General features: G+C 43.6%; 1 long non-coding RNA gene across 1 annotated transcript in view; it reads left to right on the top strand.

Moving 5' to 3' along the window:
- The window catches only part of LOC144782843 (uncharacterized), a 106038-nt gene extending 92558 nt beyond the window's left edge, over positions 1 to 13480 (top strand). The window contains exons 3-4 of the long non-coding RNA XR_013601287.1: positions 9155 to 9278; positions 13300 to 13480. This is a non-coding gene — a long non-coding RNA (uncharacterized LOC144782843). The remainder of the gene's footprint in view (positions 1 to 9154; positions 9279 to 13299) is intronic.
- Positions 13481 to 24511: the final 11031 nt, after the last annotated feature.

The following is a 24511-nucleotide window of genomic DNA, read 5'->3' as shown; positions in this document are numbered from 1 at the left end:
ATCAACACTGAGTTGATGAATTATTGTGAATCCCATGAGATCTTAGATCTCTCAAAATGCTTTCCGTGCCGATCACAGCACAGAGTTCACCACTGATCACATCCGCATGCAGGTAGACAGGGGTGGCTCGGCAGTGCTGATCATGCTCGATCTGTCGGCTGCTTTAGACACCCTTTCCCCTACGCGGATGGTCCAACGACTATGGGAGGTGGGAGTCTCGGGAAAGGCCTTGCATATTCTCCACTCCTTTCTGACAGGGAGACCAAACATCGTCAGCTGCAGGGGTTTCAGATCTACGGCTTTCAGCCTACCCTGTAGAGTTCCCCAGGGCTCATCTCTGAGCCCCATCCTCTTTAACGTGTATGTGACCCCTCTGGCTAAGCCGATAAGATCTTTTGGGTTCCAGGTGATCTCCTATGCTGACAACACACAGATCATTGTTTCCATCTCCAATGATTTGCAGCTGGTCGCAGAGAAATTTAACCACTGAATGGCTAGCACTATCTGCTGGATGCAGAACAACTCCCTGAAGAGGTCCTATTTTTTGGCCCGCAGAACTCAACCTGGTCAAACGCCCGGTGGCCAGCAGACTGTGGTCCTCTCCCCGTTCCAGCTAGGACAGTTAAAAACATGGGGGTAATTTTTGAAGAGGGTCTAACCTTCGATTCTCAGGTCACTCGCACTGTTAGCACCTGCTCCTGAATTCTGAAAACCCTCAGAACGATGCTCCCGTATATTCCAGCAGAACTGCACAGGCACCCCATCATTGCACTAGTCACCTCCCTGCTTGACTACTGCAATGCCTTGTACCTTAATATCAGCATGACCTCCCTGAACAGGGTTTAGGTCGTCCAGAACGTGGCAGCCAGGTTGATCCTCAATATCCTTAAGCATCAGTCAGCGAGGGAGGGGCTCCGTACTCTGCATTGGCTCCCTATTAGGAAGCACATCTCTGAGCACGGTCTATAAGGCCTTGCACAGCAAAGGCTCGCAGCAGCTGAAAACCATGTTTCAATGGTACATTCCTGGGAGGACCTTGAGATCCTCCTCCCAAAGAAAATTGATCTCTCAGAATTTCCGCAAGGTCAGATGGGGCAGATGCTCCATCTCTGTGGCGGCTGCAAAACTTTGGAATATTCGGCCCCTTCTATCTCTCATGCAAATTCGCTCCCGGGGTTTAGAAAGCTGCTGAAGACATGGCTTTTCTCAACATAGTCGACAGCTCTGTGTTCTCCTTTCTCTCCTCGACCGTCCAGGGCCTTGGCACCTACGGGTATTAGTGCGCTTTATAAATCCTTATCCTATCCTATTCTATCCAAAATCATATCAAAGAAATTATTGACACTGAGGGCACCAGCCAGACCTCTACAGCTGGCATTCTATACATCTTCATAACATACTATTCAGCTGTGTTCTCACAGCAGCACATAGACATCCCAAAGTAAAGATGAATACTCAGTAGAATATGCACCACCTAAGTTAAGAATGGATGTCGGGAAGCTGAAGGAACCAGTCATGGCAGATGAGGTCCAGGAGCCAATCATGGTCATGCCCAGCAACAAAGCTCTGGGCTAGATGGATTCACAGCCTTATTTAGGCATACTCCTCTTTGTTGGTCAGCCCCTTGCAAAATGTTTATAACCATTTCCTCACCTCTCAGTCGATCACTGATTACATGTCGGTTTCACATATTTTGCAGCTGCTGTAGGCAGGCAAAACTCCAACTGCATGTGGGTACTACCAGCCAATCGCACTCCTCAACTGCGATGTTAAAATGAATGCTTCCATCCTAGTTAAATGCCTTCACAAGCTTTGGTCTCAAATAATTGGGGTACAACAATCAGATTTCGTCCACCGCCACCAAACTGGTGTCAGAACGAAACCATCAAAGGAAAAAGGAAAGAAAAACAAATTGCAATTGGGGTACAAACGTTTCACAAAATTCGAGATTCAATGTTAACTAATCACATAGAGTCAGGAAACAATACATGGTTCACAATTTAATGTAGTCATAGAAAGGTTCAGCAATTTTATAAAAGACCAAAAAACAGTGCCCCAGAGAGGGAAGGGAAGGGATGGTGCAAGAAGTGATGTGGGTTTAGGGAAACATAAGTAAAATAACACTGGTCTGTTAGACCCAATTTTGACAAAACATTTCAATGAGTATTGGCTTATAGATTCAGCCACATTCAACATATAAATGTCATTTAATATCCATTACAAAAAGCCTCCAAATGAAAAACCATCTAAATCAATATAACAATATGGTTTGTTGGTGGGCAAGGCGGAAGATCGTTGACGTTTCGACCCCTCTAAATCTAGGAATCAATGAAAACCTTAGGCTGGGGTCTTCCTCAGGACAAACAATAGGGGCAGAAGACCGTGACTATCTTGTCATCACGGTTCAAAGATTTCATGGAAAATTATGGGCCACGGGCTTCAAGCGAAGAAAAAGACGCAGTTTTAGATATAGGGGTGTGTATCTCCCAGAGGTCATCAAAGAAAAGGCCACCAGGAACTGGTCGACATAGAGTAAAAACCAAAGCAACAAAAATGAATTGCATCCAAAACCGGATAGTGGCGAAAGGTTGCTCCCTGAGGAGGTCGTGGCACATGTTAGAGTAGATCAGCGTAAATGCCAATGTAGCCTGATACAAAGGGGGTTGCCGCCTGAGAAGGTCGGAGCACGCGTTCAAAAAGGACGTCGGAACACGGCCGCATGTGACGTGACCGACTCCTATTTGGCCGTGTTCCGGCGTCCTTTTTTAACGCGTGCTCTACCTTCTCAGGCGGCAACCCCCTTTGTATCAGGCTACATTGGCATTTACGCTGATCTACTCTAACATGTGCCACGACCTCCTCAGGCAGCAACCTTTCTCCACTATCCGGTTTTGGATGCAATTAATTTTTGTTGCTTTGGTTTTTACTCTACATCGACCAGTTCCTGGCGGCCTTTTCTTTGATGACCTCTGGGAGATACACACCCCTATATCTAAAAGTGCGTCTTTTTCTTCGCTTGGAGCCTGTGGCCCATAATTTTCCATGAAGTCTTTGAACCGTGATGACAAGTTAGTCACGGTCTTCTGCCCCTATTGTTTGTCCTGATGAAGACCCCAGCCTAAGGTTTTCATCGTTTCCTAGATTTAGAGGGGTCGAAACATTGACGATCTTCCGCCTTGCCCACCAACAAACCATATTGTTGTATTGATTTAGATGGTTTTTCATTTGGAGGCTTTTTGTAATGGATTTTAAATGACATTTATATGTTGAATGTGTCTGAATCTATAAGCCAACACTCATTGAAATTTTTTGTCAAAATTGGTTCTAACAGACCAGTGTTATTTCACTTATGTTTCCCTAAACCCACATCACTTCTTGCGCCATCCCTTCCCTTCCCTCTCTGGAGCACTGTTTTTTGGTCTTTTATTAAATTGCTGAACCTTTCTATGACTACATTAAATTGTGAACCATGTATTGTTTCCTGACTCTATGTGATTAGTTAACATTGAATCTCGAATTTTGTGAAACGTTTGTACCCCAATTGCAATTTGTTTTTTCTTTCCTTTTTCCTTTGATGGTTTCGTTCTGGGACCACCTATTAATGTACCACTGACAACCCAGGTCCCAGTGACTGTTTTGGGTATACCCCCTTTTCTGTACCACCAAACTGGTGTCAGTACAGGATTTGCTTTTAGTCTTATACAGGTAGTTGAACAGCGAAATCGACCTACAGTCCTGCTCTCGCTTAATGCAGAGAAGGTGGATGACAGGTCTGATTGGCAATATTTGTTTAAAGTATTTGACTGGATGTCTGTCAATGGGCCAAAAATGAAAATGTTTATTCTGGCCTTATATAGCATTCCCTCCACTAAATCAAAATTAATGGCAAGCTCTCCTCAATGCTCTCGTTGACTAGTTACACAAGATAGGGCTGTCGCCTTTAATTTTTGCACTCTCCATGGAACCACTGGTCCAGGAAAACTCCTAGGAACCCGTCTATTAAGGTGAATCAGGTGTCCTGCATAGAGCACAAGGTGACACTCTTTGCCGACCATATCCTCTGTTTCATTAGTGAGCCAGATTTCTCAATTCCAGCCCAACAGACTGAACTAGTAAGTTCTCCGAGATTTCGTGGTCTAAAATAAGACCTGTACAGATGCAATATTCCTCCCCTGCTACACACTAAGTACAAGGACAAGTAGCGCTGAGGCAGTCTAGGGATATCATGAATGGGCTGCATAATGATTTTATAGATGAACTTCATCCCATGGTTGCTCTATGATGCCCAACCGCTCCGCCTCCCTGCCCAGCCCCTAGCTTGCATACAGAAGTGGGGAGGTCTACATTCGCACTATCCAACTCCATCAGGCTTTGAAGTGGAACTATAACTTGGACAACAAGTCTTGGGTCCAAGTTGAACAGAATTACTCTGCCACCTCACTGACTTATCTGTTCTGGATTCCGTCAATATTCTGACTTACTTGGATATTGTGGGCAGTTCTCTCGGATCAATGGAGCCACAACATTTCCTCCCTTGCTGACACCCATCATATTTAATCCCAATTCCGCTCCCCCCTCACCAGGCTTCAAAGATCCTAGATTCTGCATGTGGAATGCGGGTAGTCCACCACAGCTGGGTGATCTCTTCGATGATGGGGAATTGTTGTCCTCTGCGGTTCCAAGGGACCGAGTCACCCTCCATCAATCTGACGCTTTAGGCCTCTGTCAGCTGGGTCTCTGGGCCACAGGAGGACAGAGATAGATAAAGATGGTAGAGAGCAGACACAATTACAATACCTAACTACTAATAGATTTAGATACAAAGGTATTATCTGGCTTTATAGACATCTGCAAAATCTCAAATCACAAATCAAACACAAATATTACAACAATGTGAAAAGGACTTTGAGCTTTCGGTCACTGAGGATTCATTGGCCAGGGTTTGTAGGAAAGGGAAGAAGTCCTCTATCTGCACGCGACACAAAGAAAGTGTATACAAGTTCATAATGCATAGGCATCTCCCCATGTCAGGCTGAGGGTGAAATTTGGGGAGATCTGATCTATGTTGGAAAATGGTGTGAAGAGTGGGGAGCATTTATTTATGTGTGGTGGAGGTGTCTACACATCAAGACCTTCTGGAGTGCAGTTTTATCACAGGAGTGGCTAAGTCGCTTCAAATACTGGTTCTCTTGCTGAGTGGTACCGGCGAGAACAATGTTTTCCTGCTAAGCACTACTTTGGAAAACCAATATCACACTTATTAGAGGTGCCCATCTCTTAGTCACCCAGGTGTGGAAGTAGACTATAGCCTACCCAATCAACATGCGGCAGGGCAAACATTGGACAATTTTCGCCATAGAAAAAGTGGCTGCTCCCCTTTACGACAGAGTACAAATCTGAAAGAACATGACAGCCTTTCATCACTCACATGAAAAGTTCCGGGCGGGGGGCCATTGGTTCTCTCTAATACATCCTTCCATTCCCACATCTATGATATTTCTTCACCGCACTGGCAGAAGGCCGAGCCGGAATGATGATGTGACTGATTAGAGACTTCTCACCCATGGCCCAGGGGTAGCCAGTGCTGATTTATATGTTGTCATATCCTTTTAGCATTTGTACCTAATAAGATAGTCAATATTTCTTCTGCCTGAGATACAGAATGACTTTATATTTGCAAACTTATAAGTCTGATTCTTCCTGTCAGATTGTTCTCTTCCAGGTTTTAAAATATAAATAAAGTATTTTTAAAAAAGTACGAATGCTGTGGTCAGATTTTTTTTATCAACACATTCATAGATTCGGTCGGAGATTATTCACCTACTCCATACACTGTAGGGGTGGTCAGACTTAAACAAAGGAACTAGTGTAAAGCATTTAAACAAAACCAAAACAATTGAAGAAGGAATACAAGGGAAAAATCTGACACGAATTTATAAAAATAGTTTAGATTTTTATATAATTTTTTTACACCAAAATGATAAAGATCCACCAGACGTTTCTGGAATTTACAAGGTATACTAAACCAGCACTTTTTACTTAACCGCAGACAAGCACTGGCCAGTTCGACAAATTTGACACTTGGAAACTTTTTCAAGAAAAAACTATAATAAGTATCAATGTACTTACAGTTACTTTAGGTGATCAACACAACCAGGGAGCCAGTCAGGGGGACCAGTAAGGTCCACAGAAACAGTTACACTGACAAGAAAGGCAGTCTCCAGTCCAGTTCCAGTGGTTGCTCGTCATTGACTTCTATGGAACAGCAGTGGCATGTCCGTATGGGTGGAGGGCCACACCCCAACCTTTTTAGCGACAAGAGGAGTGTCTGTCAGGCTGAACAAAGGTCAGCCTAACAGACACTCCTCTTGTTCTGGTCAGGCAGTTTGAAAGTTTTAAAAAAGCACTCTCACGCGGCCAGAGTTGAATGTGTCATAGCCCTTGTTTTTTTTTACTTTCAGGCAAGCACAGCAGCTGCGTTGCTATGCAGCATGGCTGAAAAAACATTGACACCCCAATAGGTCTCACATAGGTGAAACATACTGGCATTGTAATTGCTTGTCCCTTTCCCTCCTTCCCCCCTCCTCCCCTTCTTGCCTCTGTCACTCCCTCTCTCCCTCATGGAGGCATTTGCTGTTGATAATTTTGCTGCTTTGTGATTTCACTCTGCCTAAGCTAGGTGTCGCTCTTCTGCAATACCAATGTGGAGGGATCCCTGCAGGTGAGTGTGTGTGGGTGGGGCTGGTATGGATTATTGACTGACAACCTCCCCTTGCTCCTCTCGTGCATCCTCGTTAACATGTTTGCTGGAACAGGGGGGCACGTGGTGAGGATGGACTCACGATGCGTAATGCTTTCAAGTGGGATGGATAGCAAAGCTGGTTTTAGGTCCTCATACAGCATGAGGTGCACTTATAAAACAGTGTGTGAGTCCCAGTATTGGAGCATAGGTAGTGTTGAAGGATGGACATGCTTAAAAAGTTCTGTTTGTGGGTTTAGTATGGGAATAAAGGGTACAGAAGGTCAGGATTGATGCTCATTAGTGGAGGCAAGATGTTAATTGGTCCAGGTATTGAAACAGCTACGGTCCTGCTGGCAGGACTGAAGAGCACTAGCAGATTAGTTGTAGGTCGGAACAATGGAATTTCAAATGGGCGCTGCACAGTAGCAGTGAAGTGAACTGGTAGAGATATGTGTTAGAAGGGGGATGGAGAAGCAGCGCAATAGTGAAGAGTAATTGCAGAGCTTTTAGTTTGTCTCAATACTCACGTATCATGACTCTGAGAGCAATGTGGATATCTGTATTGAAATAGTTGGAAGTGCTTTTCCACATCAGAGTTGGGGGATTGGAAAAGCTGTATATTAGTTGCAGCACTGGAAACCCAGTTAATGTCTTCTCTCTGGCTGAGTCGCTTTTGTTAGTCGTTCGAGTAGTAAAATGCCTCGACAGCACAGTTTACACATAAACTTGGAAAAAACCAAAGGAAAGGAATTGTAAAGCTGTCTTTAGCGAGACCAGCAAAAAGAGATAAGCTGCTGCAGACCAATGGGAAGAAAAGAAGTTAGAGTGATGAAGAAGCCAACCAATGGTAAGTAATCGGCGGGCTCAAAGCTCTCTTTAAGTTTTAGTTAACAAAAGATCACAATGGTTCTGCTCAGAAAGTCAGCTTGAACATTCTGGATGCCTGGCAGATGGACAGCTTTAATCATGATGTTTCTGAATACTGACCATTTCCAGATTCTTTGTGCCCCAAGAGACAACATTCTAGATCTCGTCCCTCACTGCTTTTTGAGAAAATGCATGGTTGTTGAATTGCTGTCTGCACAAGGAGGGAGTTAATGTTGAACGATGACAGAAAGAGCTACATGCACTGCTCTCAAGTCTAGGATAATGATGTGGTATGTCCGCTCATCAAAGACCAAGTGCCTTGAATCTGAAGATGATCCATGTGAGCACCCTCACCTTAATAGAGAGGCACTACTATCTGTGTTGGGATGTCTTGATGAAAACTCATTCCCTTCAGCAGATTTATTGGAAGGCACCACCAACTGAGCAATCGTTCGGGGTGAGGTGTTAGGGTAACTTTCTTTTACCATTTGCCTGAGAGCTGTTCCCACTGATCTTCCAGACATTGTTGCAGAGTTCTCATATTCTGCGGTGCATTTGGTACTAGGAAAATGCAGAAAACCATTGTGCTTTGAAGACACAATATTTGTCTAGCTGTTGGATGGTCTGTTTTCTACAGATTGTATCATTTCTGAAGGATAGATAATTGTCTCTCTTCTGAAGGAAACACTTTTGTATTTACAATATCCAGAATTAATCCAAGGTAATGAAGGGATTGTTCTGGGACAGATATTTATTTTTTGTGACTGACATGCAGGCCCAATCAGTTGTGGACTCTGGTAATGATGACACACTTGCTAAATTGTTGAAGCCTTGATAAGTCAATCGTTATCCATTTCGTACAATATTCAGAACCCATTTGTCGCTGGTTATGGGATTTCCACTCTTCCATTAGGATTATATGCTTCCCTTTACCAAAGACAATAATGGAAGAGGGCAAAGTTAGAACTTATTATTTGCCAACAGTTGTAGGTTTAGGGGCTGGGGTAGATTGTTGGTGTACTCCTCTATTTCTGGATTACTGTCTCTGTTGATGATGGATAATGTAGGCGATCATATGGTTTCTAAGCATGTTTTCTGTAATCTTTTCATTTTCCCAAATCAAATTAATTGCCCACAGGGTGTTCAATTCTGCTTTCATCTGAGACATTTCATCATCGGCTTGCGATCGAAATAATCTGTTCCCCGAGAAACAAAATCCTGTGCTGTGCTACAGGTGTGAGTCCTGTGAATCAGTCAGGAAGAGCGACATAAGGCCAATCCATGACAATATCCATGAGCTGTGAGTAGAGATGTGTCTGCTGCAGCACTGATTATTTGATTCAAAATCATCATTCCTTCATTAAAGATTTCTTTAAAGTACTGGTGTTTTATTTTGTCTCTTGGAACGTCCTCTCTGAGCTGATGCAGTGAGTTCCAGAGCGACCTGTCATACCTTCCTAGAAGAACAGAAGTGTTCACTATCTTAATTCTGCCACATACCCTCTTTGCCACCAGATCCAGCTTTTTGCTCTGTTTTTTCTGTAGGTACTGGAGAGGAAGAAGCCGTGGCATGAAATTTGTGAGTGGCTGAGGCAATGACAGAATCAGGAGGAGGATTCTTGCGAAGGAACAACGAATCCTGGTCTGCATGCCTGTACATCTTTTGAAGGTAAAAAGGCGGTGCCTTGAAAAATGCTGGAGAGAAAACAAATCCATGGCATTCAATGAGACCTGGAACCAATGGCAGTAAAGGCCTGGGCCTGGAATATTGATGCATGGTCTCAAATATGACTCCTGGAAGGTACTGATGTTATTCGCAGAAGATTTCCTTGCTGGAGTGGAGTTCATTAGAGTAGGGGAGTGTCTTCCTGTAGATGTGGATGTGTGGCAAGTCCTTGATGATCGTGAAAGGGATGAGGAATCCCATTTACGTCATGAACTTCTGGGTGATATGGAACGATATGGGTGACAGTATGATTTGACTTAGACCTATGAAGAGGTCTGGAATTTCGGGATGGAAACCTGGAACATCCTGGCCGGGTGCCCCTGGAGAAAATGGTAGTTGAGTGTCTGTCGAAATCTTGAAGGTGTAGATGGAAAGAAGTCAGCAGAAATTACTGGTGGTGGAGACTTTGTAAGTGGCTGAGGAGGTGGCAGTGCAATCGATGGTGGAGGAGAAGGCAAATCCTATACAACATGGGTACTCACAAACATTTTCCCAGGGTAAAAAAAGTTTGCTTGGTGGTGTAACCAAGGGCCGCCCTGATGCCAGAACTTCGTTGGGTAAGATGGGGGTTGGGGGAACGTGGGTGTAGGGGAAGCGAAACAGATACACCTAGTGGCTGAATTGAACTGCACAATGTAGAACCAGAAAACCTGGGATCAAGCCTGGCTTCCCCACTTGACCAAACTGTGTGATGCTAGGCAATTGCTTCATTTCACTTGGCCTCCTTTTTCTTCATTATCACATATAAGAGGACCTCAAAATACAAGCCTTTAGGATTTGTGCTGCACAAAAAAGTCTCTTATGGTTGATTTAATAAGCTAAATGCTGTTCACGTAAAATGGCAACCCCAGCCACCCAAAGAGTGCACAGTTCACCTTTGGCATTGTTGTCAGGATTGGGTGAGTTGGGGGTTATGACTGTTTCTAAATTCATGTTAGAAAACTATCACTTTCTCAATACTTCTCAATGCACTGATATAATCTGTTGTACTATATTGAAACACGTCTGCAAAATGAAATACACTTTTTTAATTTTGAAAAGGCTTTATCACATTTGCAGCAACATGTTTTTATACATAAAGGTGTTCCTAAAGTTAGGCTGTGCAGGGCACCCTGGCTATTTCTTTTCTTTAACTGCGATAAATCTTTAAATACATGCTTGCCTTTTATTTAACATATTTTTGTTAGTACTGAGTTGAGTTAACAACAGTGCAGCTGTTGCCCAGGAGGCCACATGTAGAGGTCAAGACGGCTGCATGCGACCCCCCCGGGGCCGTACTTTGAGTATCACTGCATACGAGGACTGGATAAGCAGGTCTAGAAGGCGAGTACACCCTTAATACTCCTTCATCCTTGAAAGCCACCCCGCCGTCTTCTCTATCACAGCGTAGGAATGTCTAAACATTAAATTAGGTCTCTATGTTGATGATCTCTTTTTCGATGTTGTATGTGTTGTGGAAGTCAACCGAGCTCTCGACAGCGAGCATGTAAGTACTCTACCAATTCTTGATGTTGAAGTCCTCAACGTCAAATGGGGACACTGTTTCAAACCTTGGCTTCTCTTTTTGGATCCCCCCTGCAAGAGTGCTCGAGTGTGAGACAGGAGCACTGGTCTGGGGAGCATCCTCTCCTCGCACCTCAGATGTTTCTCTAGAAAAGTATTCCTGACTTTTTTGTCTTTCTTCTTGGGCATGTTGGCGAATCTTCTTATGCTCTCTTATGATGCACCTGAAGAGGGAGCTCACTCTTTTCTAGAAAGCATCTCGGGTCATGAGGGTCTGCCAGACATAAGATACAGATTCGATGGGGGTCTGTTGAAGTTATTTTTGGGCCACATTTTGGGCATTTTGCGAAAAGAGATAACATTTTGAGTAGAAAAAAACTTCCATTCAGGAAATTACAGAAAAATGCTCAGTCCTAAAGCCCACCAAGTGAACCAATTTGTTTAATGTGCTCAGCTGTTTCTGTGAGGAAAAAAAAGCCTTAAAAAGGCCAAGGTCAGTGCTCTCGGATCCCTTTTGGAGAAGCCGGAAGAAAGAACTGAGGTAACAGCACCCGCCAGGGCATGATTAAACACTGAAGGTTTAAGTGCCCTTAAAGACATGGGGCCTGCTTCACAAAGGTAAACTTACACTTTTGAGTAATTTTATGATTTTCTTTGTATTCAGAAACTACGAGTATAATTTTACTAATAGTTATTTTGTGACTGCCAAGATTCTGCAGCATTGGTAGAGACTTTGCACATATAAATATAGGCCTGTCCCATTTTTTATGTGCAGAGCTCTCCACTCCGACTGTGGAGTTTCCGTAGTCGTAAAATTACTATCAGTAAAATTTAATTTGTAGTTTGTGTAAACTTACACAAAAGTGTACGTTTACCTTTGTGAATCAGGTCCACAGAGTTCCTTTCTTACTCTTACATACTGTATCATACAGGGAAATGTACTTCCTTTTCCTTCCCTTTAAAGGTAAAGCAAAAGGGTGTGTGAAGAAGCTTTTTAAAATGTGACTTTTCTTCCCTTTTAGTGACTGGACAAAGCCTTTCGTATTTCTCACAGCTTTTAAAGTGAATTATTGGAATTAGCAATATAGCCTTTTTAGGCTGCTAAATTATACATTTGTGTTTCATATGCTTCCTGGCCTTTTCAAAGTAAGGCGAAGAAATAACACAAAATGTGACTTTTGAAAACAGTCCTCCAGTATCCCTGCGTGTGGGTGGGACTAGAAGTGTGTGTTCCTTGTGGAAGATGGAGACGTTGTGGGAGCCTGTAATGTGTAGTTTAGTAAATTGGCGTTGGGGACATTCTGTAGGAGTGTAATCGTGAAGAAATGATTTGAGTTGGAGTAAGAAACTCAAAAATGTTAATATTAGTTAATATATATATTCCACCTAAGCACTCCACAAGGAAGGATATAAGTGCAGCTCCAACGGGATTTTTATTGGAACAAATAATAGATGAGCCGACTTCTGATTTTATCGTTACAGGTGATTTTAATATAAACCTGTTAATACATTTTATACGGGATGATTTTATACAGTCCCAAAATCACCAATGGGTAATTCCTGAACAAATACTGAATCCCACAATAAATGCTAAGCATAATCCAATTGGAAGAAAACTACTGATGGACGTGGAAGCACTGGGACTAAGAATATTAAATGGCAGGTTTGCAACTGATATTCCCCCAGCTTGGTCATTTCAAACACAAAAGTCTAAATCAAGAATAGACTATACAATGGTGTCTATAAATATTGTTGATAAAATTGTTTCCTATCGACTAAGGAAAATATCAGACAGCGATCATAGTCAACAAATATTACAAATAAAATTGACATGTTCGAAACATCAGAATTATTTAACAACACAAGGCCAGACCTGTACCACCAATTATAGGAAGCTCATATGGAAGACAAATATTAAGGATGATATGAAAGAAAAGGCACAAGAATTAATTAAAGAATGTTTCAAAGAAAATATCACGCGGTCTGCAATTATGCAGTGGGAACATTTCACGCAGAAAATAGTTACAACCGTATGATGCCTCTCCTCGTGATCAGAAAAAGCAAATGACCAAAACGGAAAAAAGGGATACTAACATCAACTTCCCGTATGCTATCAAAAAAGTTAGGCAGACCCGTAATAGACCGAGGAAACAGCTAACTAAGCTCCCAAACAATGAGGAAATACAAATAAAACTTAAAAGTATCAATAATAAATTGAGTAATGTATCGACAGAATGGGATATATGTGAGAGGTCCTTAGCACTAATAATTATTAGTGCTAAGGACCTCTCACATATATCCCATTCTGTCGATACATTACTTAAATATGAGGCACTTTCAAACAGACTTCCCTGCAGAATCAGTTTTCGATATAACATTTTCCCTTTGTAATTTATATTGATGTTGGTTATCATCATTGGTTCTGGCCGTACATAATTGTTTTTTTTTACTTATTTCTTAGAACACTACGATTGAGCTTGACAGGTTAAACGCTGGGAGGAAGTGCCATCAAGTCATAATTTGTTTGCTTCAGACTAAGAACTTGCGGTCTGGCACTTAACCCACCCTGAAGAAATCCGCTTCAAGGACGAAACGCATCGGCTGTGCCACTTTCAACAAGTGATGCTTATGACTCTGCTTTTACAAACCCCTTTTTGATATTTGAATAAAAGAAATGTTGTATGAAGAAAAAAAAAAAAAAAAAAAATAATAATAAATTGAGGAAATTAATTTGGAATGAAAAAAATAAGATCCAGCAAGAATTATGGACAAAAATCGTTCATGCTTGTAACCAAGCAAACTCAAGGGAGTTTTGGAAAATTATTAATGGTTTAGGCGGACCCAATAAATCTGTCATAGCATCTACCTGAACTGAAGATGAAGGGTTTGTATTCCTTAAAAAGACCCTAGACCCACCATCTAGATTAAAACAGACCTAGAATGTGATCTGGAAATTGTCATTACAGAAAGTCAAGTGACAAACTTAATAAAGAAACAAAAAGATGGAGCACCAGGACCAAATGGCATCCCGTTTGCTCTCTGCAAAGAAAATCCAGACTTATGGGCTGTATATTTGATAAAGGTTTTTAATGAAGTTGTACAATCTGAGCAAATACAGATATCGTGGAGAGGATCATTAATATCTCCTATCTATAAAAAAGGAAACTGGCAATTACCAGAGAACTATCGCCTGATTACCCTCCAAGATACTGATGCAAAATTGTTTGCGGGGCTATTACTATCAAGTCTAACAGACTGGGTTAAGGAGAAGCGGGTATTACCCCCAAACCAAACTGGGTTCATCAAAGGTCTAGGAACCTCCACAAACATATTAATCCTATCGGTTTTAATGGATAAGGCGCTTTTAGCTAAGCAGGCCCTCTATTTTTGTTTTGTCATTTTAAATAGGCATTCGACTGCGTGAATAGGCACCTACTCTGGACGAAACTTAAGGATCAAGGAATTCCAGACTCACTACTAAAAATGATACAATTATTGTACTCTGACAATTGGGTCAGGGTGAGAATTGGTGATGGCCGAACACTAACCAACAAAATGCACACGACGGGAGGATTAAATCAAGGTTGCGTCCTTGCCCCACTGCTTTTCAATCTATTTATAGCAGATCTCACTATGGCACTGAATGAAGTCAATGCACATCCACTGAGGCTAGCTGGAAAGCAAATATCTAATCTGTTGTACGCAGCTGATGTTGTACTTTTAAGTCAAACTAAAGAGGGCCTGCAAAGGTTAATCGATCGTATATCAATGTACGCAAAAGAAAATGAAATGGTAATAAACAAAATTAAGACCAAAGTAATGGTAGTTACAAAAAATACAGGATTTAAAAAAAAATGCAATTGGAGATTGAAACAAATTCGACTAGAACAGGTTGATTACTACTGGTATCTCGGAGTTATATTTAATGACAGTGGAAACTTTCTTCCACAGAAAAAAGATATTACTAGGAAAGCTAATAGTTTGGTTGCTGCATTTAGGATTATAAAAAAAGAAATACCTGCATTGTCCTATTGTCCTTTACTAAAGATCATATCAGCAAAATTATTACCTACCCTGACATATGGCTGTGAGGTATTAAACGGGAAAGATGCGGAGATAATTAATAACGCAGTTGCTAAAATCTACAAGATATTATTTCGCCTACCGAATAATGCCTCGCAAGCACAGGTGAGGTTGGAATTTGGGATAAATAACTAGCTGTATGCAAGAAAAGGTCAGGTCCTTAAAGTATGGAATCGAATAAAAAACGACCATGAAAACCAAATGTCCCAGATACTATGGCAAGAAGTCAAAGACAACCAGAAATTGCAAGCCTGGGCCTATCTAAATAAAGCGAAGGAAGAATTTGGTGTAATACCAATTTGGGAGAATACAATTACCCAGGAAAGTTTCAAAAGAACAGATGTATGACATTACAACGCATGCATTTACATCGCATGCCTTTACAACGCAAGTATTACAACGCAGTCCATTACAACGCATAGTGCTTTGGGGCGCTGGATAGTGAATAGTTTAATTTACTATTCCAATTCCAGTCCCCGTGGACACTAGGGAAGGTTATTGGATAGTAAATTAACCTATTCCCTATCCTAGAGCGCCCCCCAGAGTAATGCGTTGTAATAGTTTGCGTTGTAATGGTTGCGTTGTAAAGGCTCTGTGATGTAAAAGTTGCGTTGTAAGTGTTGTTCACCCAAAAGAACAATTAACAAACTGACTAATCAACTGTCGCTGATGAAGGATAAAGATATATTTGTAAAAAGAAGACACGCATGGCCAATTATAAATGGATTTAGAAAAAAAAGTCCAAGAATATCTTGAAACATCATGGTCGCAGCAAAGTAAACAAATCTTTATCAGAGCACGTTTTGGATTATGGCCGGGTTCATGTCATTTACCTTCATGGAAGAGCAGTGAGGACAATACTATGTGTAGGTTATGTAAGTGTGGGCAAGAGGATATTATACATCTATTATGTCTTTGTCCTGAATTTGAAGTTGAAAGGAAAATCACCCTCAGACTATTCAATGTTCGCGGAGTAAGGACATGTAGACAAGCACTGATGGCATGCCTAAACCCTAAAGATGTATTTATGAACTCTACATTTGTAAAAATGTTATGTGTTGTTGGTAAAAAACTTGAAGACTAATTTTTGAATTTTATTAACTATGCGATATTAGAAAAATCGTGTATATAGTGTTTTTTAATTTTTTTATACTTGGTGATATTTTAAGCATTTTTGTGAGATTTTAATTAATCAAACAAATAAATTTGAACTAATAGGAGGTGGAGTGTGGCCAAGGGAATTTTGAGTTGAGGTCATGTATGGTTAAACTTACCGTTTGTGTGTTGTGCCTTGAATGTGCAGACTTAGGGATGACGTGGAAACCCTTTTAGAATGAAGAAGGTGGGTTAGTGCCCTTGATGTCGCATAATTCAGCTTCCGTGACTACATGTCCTGCATGCATACATTTAGTGAGGTGTCATTGTGAGAGTGCAGACGTGCTGGTAGGGCCTGATGTCCGAGAAGGTTGCAAGACTTGCATGTCTTGGACTGTCGTGCTATGGTAGCCACAACCTAGTTGTTCGCCCATTTCTTTGTCTGACATGGGGCTTGGGGACACAGAGAAGTCTACAGCTAGTCCCTCTCATCGGAGGAATTGAGGTGACTGGTGGTGGTGGAAGTGATCACAGCTGAGTTGTACAGATCCTTTTTATTGGCACCCACGGTGGGAGCGGGTGCTTATCGACTCTCAACTGTAAAGATCTGCACAGTTCCCATTACCTGAAGTCCTTTGCCTATTTAGAGTTTTGGGGTATGTGTGGCTAGTATCCTTTGTGTGACTACTTCTCTATAGCAAATGACTCACGGGTGCACATTTGAGACATGTTGTGTGTGGCTTTGAAACAAGAGCATCTCAGTCAAGGACAATCTATGTTTATAGTGGACATGACCATCTACACTTCCCTGTGCTCAATACCGACCTCAAAACTGGTTGTACCTGTTTGGAAAGTCATCCCTTCCTGTGTTTACAGTATGTTTTCCCTGCCTCATTGAACCTGACCCTTTCCAGCTCCACACCCCCACCTCAGCTCTGCTTTTTGCTGTATTGCTGGTCATTTTGTAGCACCAGTGGGCTTTTGTTTGTCTCCGTGTGAAGCCAAAGAACACGGACATCTTGGCCAGTTGCAAATTACCTGACTGATGACTATATGTGCCAAAAACCATTGAAAACAACGGGCAACCAATTAAATTAACTTATATTTGAATGGTAGTTAACTTTGAATTAGAAAGCATATCCTTGGTTGATTCAAGCTACTTGCCTTGCCTCCAAAGCTGGTTACGTACTGGTGCCTCTAACCAGTAATATAGACATTGAACACCAAGGCAACCAACCACCAGTGTTAGGTAGACAATTCAAGGACAGAAGTTTTTCTGGCATTTGCCATCCCACCTGGGTTGGGGAAAGCCTCTTATCCTGGATATACCTTGATGCACAAGCTCAGGCGTAGAGGAGCTGGACTGCCCTGGCCCTTTACTGCCTGGAAGACAAGCACAAGCTAATGCAGTTTTCCTGATAAGAAAATGGAATTACCCAGGAATTATGAGATCCATGTCTCCTTCCACCCTGCTCGCTCGATCTGATGAACAGGGCAAATTACATCCCATCAATATCTGAGGATGAGAAGCAGCAGCTGTGGTTACACGAAGAGAAGTGGTGAGCCTGCACCATCTTCCCCCTCCCTGTGATATTAGCGAGGTTGGTGCCCTCATCAAGGCACAGAGAGATCTGGAGAGCTTGACCTTTCACACCACTGATGTGGATTTCGGTAGTCGTTGATGAATCTGGTCCTATTGATTCCAGAACCAGTTGAGTTTTTCTAGCCTACAAGGTTACAGGGATATTAAGTTTTGGGGATTCCTTAATGCTCACTTCCCTATAAGAACTAGTGAGGCTTTGGGGTTCAGAGGGTGCCCAAAGTGAAATGGGTGCGTTCACCACCACATAACCTGACCGCAGACGGGCATTTACAATACACAGGCTCTTAAAATGTGGTACCCCTGGCAAAACCAATCTAAGGGCTGGCCCAGTATTACATCTGTAGCAGCCTTTAAAAAACTTTGAGACCAGTGAGATTAAATGTACCCTGACTGGACAATGAGTACTGATTCTCTAGATGCCTTTTAGTACTAAACACCAAGACTCTTGGTGCAGTTAACACTCCATATACCTGACTTGGGTGGGAACCTTGATATCTGATTGACGTTTTTTGCAGATGAAGGGGATTTGGAATATGTTTTACTCGGAAATCAGCAGCTGGGGTTACAGATAATTGAGTTATCCAATGTAACCCATAGAGTCTGAGACACAGGCACTTTGACAGACAGGTCTTCATGTCAAAGGTTTCACACTGTGGAGCCAGCACAGGCTGTGCCATTGGAAACCCTTTGGTTCTGCTACTTCTAAAAGGGGCAGTGAACAGCAAGGTTGGTGGCACGGGAACATCTCTGATATACAGCAGTACTCCTGCCCCATCAAACCCTAAATGACCCCTTGAGTTTTTTTCAGTGCTATTAACCGGGCCTAGCTATATCTGAGTTTCCAACCACTACCACCTCCTACCACCTCCTAGAGGAGAAACCCTTCACTGTTTGCTTTTGCCATCCCTTGAGAATAAAGTCCTCAAAGGGAATAATTTAGTCATTCATTTGTGAGTGGAACAGTATTGGTAGCACCAGTGGTAAATGCCAATATCACACAGAAATCGTCTCAGTAACCACTAATTGCCACAGAACGTCGAGGAAAGGCCTTACGCCTAATTGCATTCATGCATAGGAGGGAGAACCTGTAATCTTTTAGGATCCTTACATTTCTGTGGTGAAACTGTGTATTGTTTAGCAGCTATGTGCTGGCTTGGTATCAGGCCAGGCCTGCCTTTCAAAAGCTGAGAAATGCTTTGATGTCTGCTGGAATGCGGTGTCACCAGGACCTCAACAGAACAAAGGAAATCTGGGTCTTGTGAAAAGATAAACGTGCATTTCAGAAGGTGGGAAATTCTTTGATGGAAGGGGTACAACTAGACATCAGAAGGACATGGTTAGGTCCCTTCCACCAAGAATGAAACAGAGAGGAGGAACTGTCATAACTTCCTCTCAGAAACAGGTGGAGAAAGCCTGCCCCACTGCTATCTGGTCAGATTTACACCTTCAGCAAACACCCCCTCTCAATTTGAGCCCTTTGTAACGGAGGGAGTCAGGATGGAGTGAAAGCAAGCACACTTAAGGCACAGCTACACTGTTATGTGGGGAGATCACATGGCATCTGCCATGCGGGGTGAGAAAAGCTCTTGATGTCAATCTTGGGATATATACCCGAGTTCTTGTGTGTTACAGTGTATTTGTAGAACTCTGGTAAAGGAGAGATTTTTGCCCAAGAGTCCCCCCTCCCCATTTTCTGAGGGCAGAACAGCTCTCTCACCATTCCAATGGCTTCCATGCGCTTTACTTGGAATATGCAGTAGAAAACTGCAAGAGCCATGGAGCGTTATGAGCTAACCTTGCCATAGGTTATCTATGTTGGGCTTAATTTATCTACCTCCCTACGGTGGCTGTGAGGACACACTTCAACTGCAAGGACCTATAATAAAAGTACTTTCTCCTTGAGAGGAAGTAGGCATGCACTGGACTCCTGCAGCTCTTGCCCTATTATCTGCTGTCTCGATTAGAGAGTCAGTGAACATACTTTGTGATGCTTGGTGGTACAGAGGGGGTGGGCGGTAACTCCTTCTTGACAAGTAGACTGTGAAGTAACCTCGTTGCAATTTACTGTTTTATCTATTGCTATGTGGAGCAATATGTGCTTTCATTTGTGTTAATCCTAATTTCCTGGTTTATTCAAGGTTGTGAAAACAGAGAGAGCAGATCGAACAAGTTACTTACCTTCAGTAATGCCTTTTCTGGTAAAGACTCTACCTAACCGCAGATTTCTCACCTTAGAACAAGGATGTAATGAATGGCCCCAGAGTTTCTTGTTTTGGAGAGGGTCTCGCATGCTCCAATCCATGCCATTGCATGCCTTGCAGAATGGCATGGAATAAGAAATAGTTCAACGCTTGGGAAATCCACTCTGTTTTCCTGAGCAGACGCCTGCAGCGTTAGGGGGGGGGGGGGGAGGACCCAACCGATCAAGGGACCGACATTGAGCCCAAGACCCATGAAGGTCTGTGTGATCTGGTAGACACCGGGGGCCCTCATCACATTCTGCAGGGGGCCTCATTATTTTGTGTTACACCACTGCCATAGAATATTCCCCAAGCATAACAATGGATCCAGAAAAAAATTAAAGTAGTACCCATGCAGGGAGCTAGTGCCTGTGGCTCTGCACCATCATCGACTGCGCCAGATGTGACATGCACGGCCTATATAGGCGCCACCCATGCCTGCTGACATGAGTTGCTTTCATGATGCTTCGAACCCAGCAAATGCAGATCCAAAATCAAATTAGTCTTGACCAGTAGGCAGATACCTAAATAGGGATCTATTTAGGTGAAAGAGTCCAGTTCACAGATTGGAGAGGATTAGCGGGTCAGTGAGAAATCTTCAGTTAGATAGAGTCTCTTCCAGTATAGGAGACACCGAAGGTAAGTAAATTGTGCTTCTGATAGAGAGTTCTAACTGCAGATTCCTCACTTTAGAATAGATACCAGAGCAGTACTCCCCAGGAGGTGCGTCTATAAAGTGGCGCATACCAGAAAGTCTAGCAGTACTGAATGGGCAACGTGCTTGTCGTGCCGGACCTGACTGTCCAGACCGTAGTGCTTCGTGTATGTATGGAGGGACACCCGCGTCACAGTCTGGAAAATGTCCAAAATAGTAGGAGCAGCCTTGGCTCTGGTCAAAGAAGGCGGAACCTTCTAAGGCAAAGCGTAGCGGATATTAATACAGAGCATGATCCAGAAGGAAATGGTCCATTTGAGCACTGCTCAGCCTTTCTTTGTTCACTCGGTGGTGGTAAGTCCTATCAATATAGAAGCTCAGAGCCCTCTTCGGGTCCGGGCGATGGAGACACTCCTCCTCCTAGAGTGAAGAACATCAGTAGGATGATAGTTTGACTAATGTGAAAAGAAGTCACCACTTTCAGTAAGAAGGGTGCACATCCAAAGAACCAACTTGCCTGGATCGAAAGTAGGATTAGGAGAGGGCCTGAAGCTTGTTCGCCCTCAAGTCCGATTTTATAGCCACTAAGAAAACCATCTAAGGGTAAGCGATCTGAGAGGCCAGCTATGCATGGGTTCAAACAGGGAACACATGAGGAAGGTCAAAACCAAATTCAAGCCCCACTGGGGCACGATGAAAGGTGAGGGGGGAAAACAAATGTCAAAGCCCTTTAAAAAATGCATCCCCACTGGATACTTAAACAAGGAAGGCTGGACCTACAATTGCAAAAAAGCCAAACTAGCCGACAGATAACCTCTAACTGTGCCCAAAGCAAGAGCTTGCTGGGTCAAAGACAACAGAAACAACAAAACCTCAGACAATTTGACATGAAGTGAGTCAACCTGTTTGGTTGCGCACCAGGCCAATAACGTGTCCTAGCAGCAGGCGTATACAGATTTGGTAGAGGGATGCTAAGACCACTGGAGGGAGGTCAAAAGCGTTCAACTACAGCTGTTCAATCTCCAAGCATGGAAGTAGAGTGTGTGCAGATTCAGATGCAGAACCCTCCCCTCCTGCTTAGATAGGCGGTCCTCCAGAAGTGGCAGCCTAATCACGGGACAGATGATCATGCGCAGGAGATCGGGATGCCCAGTACGGGGCCACCAGGATGACTTAGGCATGGTCTTTCTTAATTTTCAGAACTCAGGGCAGGATTGGTATCAGTAGAAAAACGTACAAGAGTCCCGAGCACCACCCTACATGGAACGCACCTCAAAGCAAGAGTTGCTTTGGAAACGCCCACGCCTGAAGCACTGACATTGCAAGTTCTCAGCAGTGGTGAACGGATCAAGCCAATGTTCTATCCAAGCAGTGAACAAACTTTGTGTTAATTCCAGATCTACCCACCATTCATGATCTGCTAGGCGTCAATGACTGAGTGTGTTTGTCTTGGCGTTCAAGGATTCTGCCAGGTGCTGTACTACCAGGAAAATCTCTTGATGCTACAGCCCCATCCAGAAGAGCAGGGCCTTCTGGCACACGGTCCATGACACCACTTTGGTTGAAGCATCAGGAACATAGCATGAATGTCTTGGACACTCTCACTCCCGGCAATCCCACACTCCTTCTAGCCCACTGTGCACCACAGGTAACGCCTGAGGGCCTGCAGGGTGGGAAAATTAAAATAAGCATCCTGCATGTCTAATGCTACCATCCATTGTCCAGGATTAAGGGCAGACAAAACCTGAGCCAAGATGAGCATCTTGAATTTTTCCTTTCTCTGGAAGCGGTTGCAAGAGCAATGATTTAGAATTGAATGGAGCCCTGCGTTTTTTTTCTGCACCAGGAAGTAGTGGGAATAACAATCACAAACTAGTTCTGACGTGGGAACCTTTTTTCTGGATCTTTTGGCCAAAATAGCCTGCACTTTCTGTTGTAAAAGAGACAGGTTGTCCTCTGTCAGCCACAATGGGACAGTGACAAGGGCAGCAGAGTTTACCAAGAATGAGATGGCATAACCCAACTAATAATCTTGAACATCCTCCCTGGCAAAAACTGGCAGAGTCAGCCACCGAAAGGGTGGCTGTGCATCATGAGGGACACATCAAAGAAGCTTGAACTTGAGCAAACATTGCCCTTGATGTCCGCGTGACCTATGGAGTCCACGGCTGTGAAAAAAGTGAGAAGACTGTTGGACTAATGCATCTGATGGAGAAAGTAGGACCCCTGGCTAAAGCCATGCAGGTGGCGAAATTGAGCTGGCTGTTGGCAAAGAGCAGTGGACAATCTGAGGGAGCGAGCTGTAGCCTTGCACTCTTTGAAGCGCCCCAGCACCGAATCCGCCCTATCCCTGAAAGCAGTGGGACCCGTTGAAGGGCATGTCCGTGAGGATTTGATGTCCCCTGAAAAGCCAATGAAGCGGCCCCAAGCATGTTGTTGGCTGGCTACACTGGTCGCAACAGCGCAGCCCAAGGAATCTGTAGTATCAAGTACACAGCAGATAGAACACGTGACCATATCACGGCCGCCTTGCATGGCCTGAAACAGAACAGCATGAGCTTCCTCTGACACCATAGGAAGGACTTGGGCAATCAAGTCCAACAGCGCATAAAACATACAGGCAGGGAAAGGTTAGTGGATGAGAAAGCCTTGCTGCCCAAAAGTGTCCAGGAGTTTGAATTCCATATCCTGCAAAGCAGAAGAAGAAGCATTGGGATTAACTTTGCTTGCTGAAGCCTCCACCACCAGACTCTCCAGGTAAGGATGTTGGGTAAGAAAATCTAGTTCCCCCAGTGCAGGATGGTGACAATGGGCAAATTAGTGGTTGACCAGGACAGTTGTGCAAGGTTTAGCCCAGGTATTTGGAAGGGTATTAGTCAACGCTTCATTAAAAGGCAGAAGTGGTCCCACTGAGTTTGCATTGGTTGCAAGACCTTAGTCAACAAATTGGTTTTGACCTCCTTTGTAGGAAGGTGGAGGTTAAGAATGACAGCTGCTCTATGACTCACAGAAGCAAACAATGCAGTATCTGCGGTGGCCGGGCCTGGGGAAGAAAACAAGACTGAGTCAGGGGAGGTGTGTAAACAGTTCTCCTTCTGAAGATCATCTTACCAATTGTGGTTGTGATATGCCAGAGCAATATCATCTCTGGCATCCTAAGTGCAATTATCTGAATCCACACCAAAAATGTCATGAATAAACTGTTCCCTGCTCTGAGGAAGGGTAACAGTCTCAGTATCAGAAGGATTAGTGAGAGAAAACAACTGGAGTCATGCTCAGCCTCTGAAGAGGTTGACACAGTGCTACTTCGGCAACAGACAGAATTCGGTTGGGACATCCAGAGCAGGTGAAGTCGGCATTGGCGCCAGTGGACCACACTCCGGAATGGGGCATGGTGCCAGGAATGGCAACAGTACAGACATTGGCATGGATCCGGACCCAGAGAGTACAAGTGACACAGAGAAAAGTCCAGCTGAAGTGTTCTCAGTTGGCAGACCTCTGGTCCATCTGCTGCACGCAAGCTCTCCACGGGAAGTCAGCTGTGCACACAGGCACATCATAGCCTCCTGGAACTGCTGAATATGAGCAGGAGTAGACCCGGGCCTGAGAAACATAGGCTGGCACAGGCACAATCAGGGACCAGCTCCCTTTTGGGAGCTGGTCCTGGAAGTGCAGTGTCTTCGCTCCCTTGTTGGGGGATTTGAAGTGTCATGATGGGAAAGAACCCGGTATGGACTTCTCCGTTTTCTTCTTGTAAGACTTATCTGAAGAATGGGAACTGGATGACAAGTCCTCCGGGGACCGGTCATGGGATCTAGAACAGCCCCACCCCCATGACTTCGACGACAAGGGGTCTTTTATGTCGGGTAACAAAAAGCTTTGTATTCCATCCCTAGATGACTTTACGATGCACCCGGGTGCACTCACTACAGGTTAAGGAGGTATAACACAACCCCAGGAACCGCAGACACACTAACTGGGGATCAATGAGCGACAT

The sequence above is a fragment of the Lissotriton helveticus genome, chromosome 9, assembly GCF_964261635.1.
Source record: "Lissotriton helveticus chromosome 9, aLisHel1.1, whole genome shotgun sequence".
Taxonomy (NCBI): Eukaryota; Metazoa; Chordata; class Amphibia; order Caudata; family Salamandridae; genus Lissotriton; species Lissotriton helveticus.
The sequence above is the reverse complement of the archived record's forward strand: the minus strand, read 5'-3'. Positions and strand labels throughout refer to the sequence as shown.